Raw genomic sequence first — 8,648 nt, forward strand, 5'->3', positions numbered from 1 at the left:
ATTAGTTTATTAATCATATAATAAATTAACAAATCATTTATCTCTCTCGTTTGATCAATCCAAGTCATTTCCTGGTTATTAGGGCAACCCAAGAAGGACTTTTCATCAACATTATATCAATTTAGTTAGGATCTTAGACACAGTTAATCCAACAATATATTCTAGTAGCTGTCAATTACGTGTTGATGTGGACGGAAGCGCAAGCTTTACCCACTAATGACGCACATGTCGTCGTTAAATTTCTTGAAAAGTTATTCACTCGTTTTGGAATGCATAAGGCCTTAATAAGCGATAAGGGTACTCACTTTTGTAATGAACAATTAGCAAACTTTTGCAAAAATATGGTGTTCAACATAGATTTGCAACACCTTATCACCCTCAAACTAGTGGGCAAACTGAAGTCACTAATTGAGCATTAAAAAGAATTTTAGAAAGGTCGGTGGGAAGTAACAAGAAATAATGGTCTGGAAAATTAGATGACACATTTTGGGCGTTTTGTACCACTTTTAAAATGTCTATTGGTACTACACGATATAGATAAGTTTTTGGTAAAAAAATTGTCACTTACTTGTCAAAATCGAACACAAAGCATATTGGGCCCTTAAAATCTATAATTTTGAATTTTCAGAATTGCATACTAACCGGTTGATGCCGATGAATGCCTCATATGAGTTAAGAAATAAATCATACACTAGCTCTTTGATTTATAAAGACAAGACAATAAATGGCATGATGCAAGGTTGAGAGGAAACAAAGTGTTCGAAGCGAGTCAAAAAGTCCTACTTTTCAATTCAATGATGAAACTTTTTCTAGGAAAATTGAAGACCCGGTTCTATGGGCCATTTGTAGTAAAAGAGGCATTCCTTCATGGAGAGGTTGAGTTGATAAAAGAAGACGGAACAACGTTTAAGGTTAATAGGCTTTGAGTCAAACACTATGAAGAATGGGTATTGAAAAAGGACAATAAATGGGAGGAGGTGATCCTTGGGATAGCCACAACAACGTGGACTGAAAAGAGTCCAGTTAAAAAGAAGCATTTCTGGGAGGCAACCCGTGGTTTGTTTTATCGCTTTCATTTTCTTATTCGTTTTTATTTTTAGTTCTTTTTCATTTATTCGATTTTAGTGGTTTTTCGATTGTTTGATTTTTTCTGAAGTTCGTTCCAGTGAGGGAAAACAACCAACAAGTGTGGGGTATGGTCCATCTTGAATTTTGATTAAAATTTTGGGACATAAATTCCTCGACAACCATAATGTGGTGCACCATTAGCCACGTCGTGGCGCTTGTATTGAGCGCGTAAGCTGATGTGCAGTAAAAGCCTCCACGACGTGGTAACTATCATTCCCACACCAAAGTTTTCTAAACCTTAACTTCCGTTTTCACTTTTTTTTACTTTAACCTCTCTCCGCCTCCACGACATGCTCTCCCCTTTTCTTCGAAAAATCGCTGCAAATCCTTCAATTTCTTCAGTTTTTCTTACGTAATAAAAAACAAAGGTTTAATGGCACCCCAAATATGCTAGTTTAACAACCTCATCCCCAAGGTCCTCAAGAGGACCCTGATGCGCCCCCACTTCACGAATTTTGTCACTTTTTTCAAAACATTGAAGCCGGTAGACTTACCCGATACAATAACCGGTTAAGATGGCTGTATAAGAGGGAAATCCACATACCCCCATTTGTGGATAGGGATTGGATTGTGCTTACCAAATTATTCGAGCAGGTCACCCTATATTTGACAAAGGTGTACATGGGTTAGAGGTTTCGCTTCACAAACATTAGATGGCTTAGGTTTTTCCAGATCATCGAGCCCGTGCACAAGGAGCTATGTGTAAAATTTATTATCACATTCAAGTTTCAAGATTACGAGGATATGAACTATAGGGAGGCTTTATTCTTCCGGCTTGGTAGGGTAAGCCGCAAATGCAGCTTAATAGGACTTAATGGTGATTAGTGCCCATAACCACAACAAACTAGTAATACTGCTATAAATAACAATGTCATTTTGGGTTACATGTGAGAGCAAAATAAAACAGAACTGAAAATATATTTATTTTAGGGACATGTTTTGTTAATTAATTAATAGCTTAATTAATTAATTAGAAAACAATAGGAATTTGGAATATTCTAGAATCATTTAATTCATGGATAATTACTAAAAGCTTAGATAATTACAAATATATTTGGTAATTATATTTAGGGTTTCCAGACACCTCCCTATATATAGGGGTCAAAACTCGGTTTGGACGCATGGGAAATTACCCTCCTACCTCCAAAGTTCAGAGCCCTAAGGAAAAATCCTAGAATACCCGAAGCCCATCGCCACGTCATTGTAAGATGTTTGCCACACTGTGTTCACTGCCAGATTCGATTATTCAGGTCTCATTGCTACTAGCTTTCAGATCTGTTGGTGTTTTGCGTCTTGGGTGCGATCACAAGATAGGAACTCTACATTAGGCTCTTAAGTTCGATCAACTGGCTAGACTAAAGAAGTCAAAGAAAAACTCGAAGGTATTATTTGTTTTATTATGTCTGTAAGTTGCAAAGATTGTTTGAGTGAAACCTGGCCATTATGAGTCTATAGATCAGAAAAATTGTTGTTTCCGCTGTCTTGATTTGGTCTTTTGACTAGGCTCGTAACCCATCAGTAGTATCAGAGCGTCTGGTTAACTTAAGTCCATTGCATTTATACTTTGTCTTTGATTGTATGTTAGGGTTTGTATATGTAGGATTTATGTGTTTAAATCATTTCAAATAGTCTAGAAATTTTCCTTGTTAAAATCGAATGTGTTTATGCTTGATAAAACGACTTCCGGGTTGTTTTGCCTCATCGCCATGACGTGGTTGGTCCTCCACCACGTCGTGGTTCCTGCTGGTGCAGAATTTGGATCGTGACTGCCTCATTGCCACGTTATGGTCCCATTCTTCTAGGTATTAATTAAACCCCTCTTATTAATTCGTTTCATTCTATACTCCAATAATCAAATAAATTTACAAGAATTAATATTCGAGTAACGGAAAACTAACAGCGTTAACGGAATAACTTCAAGCTCGTTACACTATCGGTTTCTACTACATAATGGTGATGACGATGGTGTTACTCTGGTGATGAGAAATTTCTCAAATGATTATGGAACAGAGTTAATGAACATGCACAAGGCAAGTTTATTGAGATGCACGTGGTATTTAAGGAAACTGGTCCATTATTTTAGCGATTATAATTAGGAAGATAAATCAATTTTATATATAATGACTAAACTACCTTTTATTGGTTAATTAATGATTTTTTTTCTCTAAATTCTAATTGGTTCTTACGTCCACACGATAATAGATATTCATCAACATATAAACATAACTCTCTCTCTCTCTCTCTCTTAATATATATATATATATATATATATATATATATATATATATATAGAGAGAGAGAGACTAAGTTCATCTAAGAAAGAAAAAAAAGTTAAGAACATGAGAATGAATCTAGCCTACATATTTTTTCGTTGTCACTTAAATGCTCCGGTGTACCGGCGGTACGAGCTCATATATAAATATGCAACACCATTACCTCTTCCCCACCCCACCACCACCTCCCAACCCTCCACAATCGTCGTCGCCACCTCCTTTATTTCGACCACCTCCACTTCAACCACCACCAACCACCATAAATATATACAAATAATCACTTGTGAATAGAAAATATATGAATAAATTATATATAAATAATCATAAGTGAATATACCACACAATATTCATATATTAATATACTTAATTTTATATTCAATTTCGAATATTACATCTCCCGTTGTGCTAGTACGTTGGTGCGTTTAAGTGTCAAATGATGAAATATGTGGCCTAAATTTATTATTGTGATCTAAACTTTTTTTATTCTTACTTGAACTTTCATATCTCTCCTTTTTCTCTCTCTCTCTATATGTGTGTGTGTGTGTATATATATATATACATATATATATATATATATATATATATATATATATATATATATATATATATATATATATATATATATATATATATATATGATCAAATGGAAACATTAAATAAGAGAAATACGTGAAGACACTACTATTATAATATTATTCCGCTATGAATTTTTATTCCATAAGGAATATATGAATACTTATACATTAATATCCACATTAGAATTATTACAATAATACACATATACAAAATTAATAGTAGAATAATAACATAAAAATAGTGACTCAATGTCTTCACTTTATTTAGTGTCTTTATTTGAAACATCCCATATATATATATATATATATATATATATATATATATATATATATATATATATATAAAGAGAGAGAGAAAGAGAAAGAGATAGAGAGAGAGAGAAAGAAGAGAGAAGATTAGATTCAATAGAGAACCATTATTAACTATGGAACCAAGGAACCAATTTTTTATTTAACTTTTAGAGTTTATTATTTATCAATAAAAAAACTAAAAATACATAAATTCATACATTTTTATATATTTTCCAATGATATCAAATTCGATAAAAAATTTACTTTTTTTCGTCAAATTCAGAATGTGAATCTGTGCATATTCACAATGTGAATCTGAATTCACACGGTAAATTCGAAAAATATATTAGTATTCATAATGTGAGTTTATGAATTTAGATATATTTTTTTTTTCGAATAAAGAATAAGCTCTAAAATCTGAAAAAAAATATTTGGTTCATTGGAGAACTATTAATAATGGTTCTCTATTGAACTTATATATATATATATATATATATATATATATATATAGAGAGAGAGAGAGAGAGAGAGAGAGAGAGAGAATTTAGTAAAAATTAAATTATTATTTAATCAAATAAAGATAGATATTAAATGATTTCCATAATTATATGTATATTAAATGATATCCATAATTATAATTCTTTTTTTATGGAAACTAGTTAAAATCCTTCTTTAATATCAGCAATAATATTCTTTCAGAATTAATTCGCATCTAGTTTTTCATTTATGGGTTCGTATTTTGTTTCGTGACTCACTCCTTCAAAATACAACAAAGTTGCCTACACATGGAGAACGAGAGTGTATTCTACTAGAATGAACATTTATTTTCTAGAAGAATGAGAGTATATTCTAACAGAATGAGAGTGTATTCTAGTAGAATACACTATTGTTCTTCATATTCCATGCAACTTTGATGTATTTTAAGTGAGTGAGTCCATAAACAAAACATGAACTCATACATGAAAACCTAGATGCGAATTCATTCTGAAAGAATGTTGTTGCTGACATTAATGAAAAATTTAATTAGTTTCCATAAACAAGAGAATTATAATTATAGATATCATTCAATATAAATATAGTTATGGAAATCATTTAATATATATCTTTATTTAATTAAATAATTATTTAAATTACTAAATTTCTATTGGTGCATTATAGCACACAGTAAATGTAAGAAACACATGAACCTAGCCTTATATATATATATATATATATATATATATATATATATATATATATATATATATATATAGGGAGGATCATTTGAGAACCTATAGTTTCCCGAGAACCCGAGAACTAATTTTAGACCTTTAGATCAAAAAAATAGAGGGCTTAGATTTCTTATGGCAGTTCTGTAAATAAGTGGTAAAAAAAAGACGCGGGGGTACGTAGATTTTTGGATCCAGGGGTGTTATTGGCATTAAAGTATGTCGAATCTATTCATTTCTCCAAAACCAATTTCGCAATTGCATATCACCGATGATTACTCACCTTCTCCCGTTGTCGATTCGTTTCCCCCAAAAGCACCACCGTCCGGAATCCATGCCACCTCCGGCCATCGACTCATCGTTCTCTAGATTGTTGGCTACAAATCGAAGAGTCAACAAATCTCTAACGCCCTCACAAAATCTCACAGATCAGGTTTTTGACGGCCGTTAATGGCGGTCCCTGCAGATGCGATCTTTTAGATTTGATCAAATTCGGACGAGGATACCTATCTCGTAAGCCCTAATCTGTGTGTTTGGTTGTTTGATTGTTCAATTTAGGTCAGTGAACTTTTAATTGCACATAATCTATTGTTTCACCATCCCCATATCCAATTAGGGCAATGCAAACACTTTAACTTTTATCCGATTGATTAAACTTATAGAACATTGAAAGGGTTCTCACAATTTCTTTGTAACTACACTGTAACTTTTCTTAATTTCCATGAAGTTCCTAACCTTTAAGCTTATAATAAATCTGTTCATTTTATAAAAATTTACCTGGATCTCCCTCAATATCTATATGAATACAGGATATCTATCTGATGATGGATCTGCAAGACAGAGGGGACATGCAGGCATGTCTGTTTTCAGAACTGCTGTTGAGGATTGTCTAGATTATGAGCCTGAACCCTCCAAGAAACCACTCAAATATAGCCATGGAAAGAGGTCAAGTGATGTTGATGTTGAAAACTTTTCTGGTTTGAGAATCCAGTAGGTGACTTCATTTATAATTTCAAACACAGAACATGTATTATGTATATATAAAGTTACATACACACAATCATACCCTAAGTTTTTCTTATATCCCCTTTATTTTCAGGAATCAGTTGGTTTCTCGAACAGAATTGAGTGATCGATTAGCTGATATTCGATTTGTTCGTTTAACAGCGATAAAGTAAACATCATAAACCTCTACTTTTTTCTTCATTACTCTGATTATTAAGTTCATTTGATAACTTTTGTACTATTTTAGGAATCTTTTATCAGGAGACACTCTTTCTGGATGCTGGGCTACTATTGGAGTTTTATGTGAGAAGGGGGAAATAAGGACTTGTTCTATAGGGAAACCCTACATCATATGGACTATTGGATGCTTAGATGAAAAAACTGCTTCCCTTTTCTTGTTTGGAAATACCTATCAAAAGAACAGTAAAGAAGAAATTGGCACAATCTTTGCTCTATTCAATTGTGAAGTTCGGAAGAACGTAAAATCGGTACTAGTTTTTACTCTTAATATCATCTTTGTGCAAAAGACGTGAATGCCCTTCTCATCATCATCATTGAAAGTAAAACAAGAAAGCTTATTTAGTCTTGTTTTGTGTGATAAATGCAGCCTTTGTGCTTGTATTTGTGTTTGAACAGGGATAATAATGTAACATCAACCTTGTTGTATCAATTTCTTTTCAGAAATCAGGATTTACTTTGACAGTTTTTTCTGCTCCACAAGTGTTAAAGTTGGAAACTTCTGCTGATTTTGGACAATGAAAAACTTGCAAACTAGTTATCAATAAGTATGTGCTTAGAACCCTTTATGTTCTTGTTATAATTATAGTTTTTCATTTCAAATCTTTTACTCTTGTTTTAACTAACAACTTTATAGTTAGTTTACTTTATAACTTCTGCTCTTAACTTCTCTAAACTAAGGCTATGTTTTTTTTCTTGTGTTGTCTGAAGAAATGAGGGCACATATTAAAAACTTAGGACTTAATGGCTGGCTTTTTCTATCAAGTCATTATTTCTGTATTAAGTCAAAAAGAAATACCAATATATAGTTTAAATAGTTAAGTTGCTCCATTAATCCCACTAAAATAGTGCTTTTTTTGCAAGAATGATTAGAGAAGTCAATTCTATAAAAAGGATTTGAGAAGAAAAGCTAAAAACCAGTGAAAAGTGTAAAATATTGCTAGAGAATTTGGAGCTCATAAAATTTGCAAATGTGGAGAAAATATAGATGGCACCCACAAATCCCACATACTCATTTTTTTTTGGCAAAATGCAAGGAATAAAATATATTCTGTAGAAGGAATTGAGCAGAAAAGCTAATAACACGTGAAATGAAAAGTCTATAATATTGCTATAATGAGTTCATGGACAGTTTTCTTTATTACTTAATGAGTTTAATGAGTTCAACACTTAAATGTGGACAACTATGGTTGTTTCTTTTTTACTTAGCAAAATTTATAAAAAGTTCAACGTTGTAATTACATGTGATTCACATGTAATTCACATATGTATTACATGTGATTCATATGTAATTTACATATGAATCATATGTAATTCACATATGAATTACATGTGATTCACATGTAAATCACATATGAATTACATGCGATTCACATGTAAATCACATCTAATTCACATATGAATTACAGGTGATTCACATGTAAATCACATCTAATTCACATATGAATTACATGTGATTCACATGTAATTTACATATGAATTACATGTGATTCACATGTAAATCACATGTAATTCACATATGAATCACATGTAATTCATATGTGAATCGTCTGTGATTCATATGTTAATCACATATGTATTTTTGTGAGTGTTTTTGCATCAATCAATTTTTTTTTTTTAATTTTCTTATAGATTTGGAAGAAATTATGGTGAATATTGAAGATGTGAAAAATGATAAATTGAAGAAAATATGGAAATATTGGCACGAAGACATGAAAACGCTTTGAAATTTTGTACATTTTTTGTTTTTTATATTTTATTTTGTATCGAATAAAATACTTATTCTATTGTGTTTATAGATTAGTAAATAAAATGAGTTTTCTTATGATTTCCTTACAAATATTATAGTATATGAAATATGCATATATGCATTTGTAAAAATATGCATATATGTACCTAAAATATGATTTTTTTTGGTTAAAAAGTTATAA

General features: G+C 31.6%; 1 long non-coding RNA gene across 1 annotated transcript; it reads left to right on the plus strand.

Moving 5' to 3' along the window:
- The first annotated feature begins 6,574 nt into the window (after nt 1-6,574).
- On the plus strand, nt 6,575-8,429 carry LOC145119093 (uncharacterized). Its single transcript, XR_013713671.1, has 4 exons — nt 6,575-6,649; nt 6,728-6,968; nt 7,162-7,265; nt 8,350-8,429. It is a non-coding gene; the product is annotated as an uncharacterized LOC145119093 (long non-coding RNA).
- Nucleotides 8,430-8,648: the final 219 nt, after the last annotated feature.

This window comes from Lactuca virosa, chromosome 6 (genome assembly GCF_052849685.1).
Source record: "Lactuca virosa cultivar CGN04683 chromosome 6, Lactuca_virosa_CGN04683_v6, whole genome shotgun sequence".
Lineage (NCBI taxonomy): Eukaryota > Viridiplantae > Streptophyta > Magnoliopsida > Asterales > Asteraceae > Lactuca > Lactuca virosa.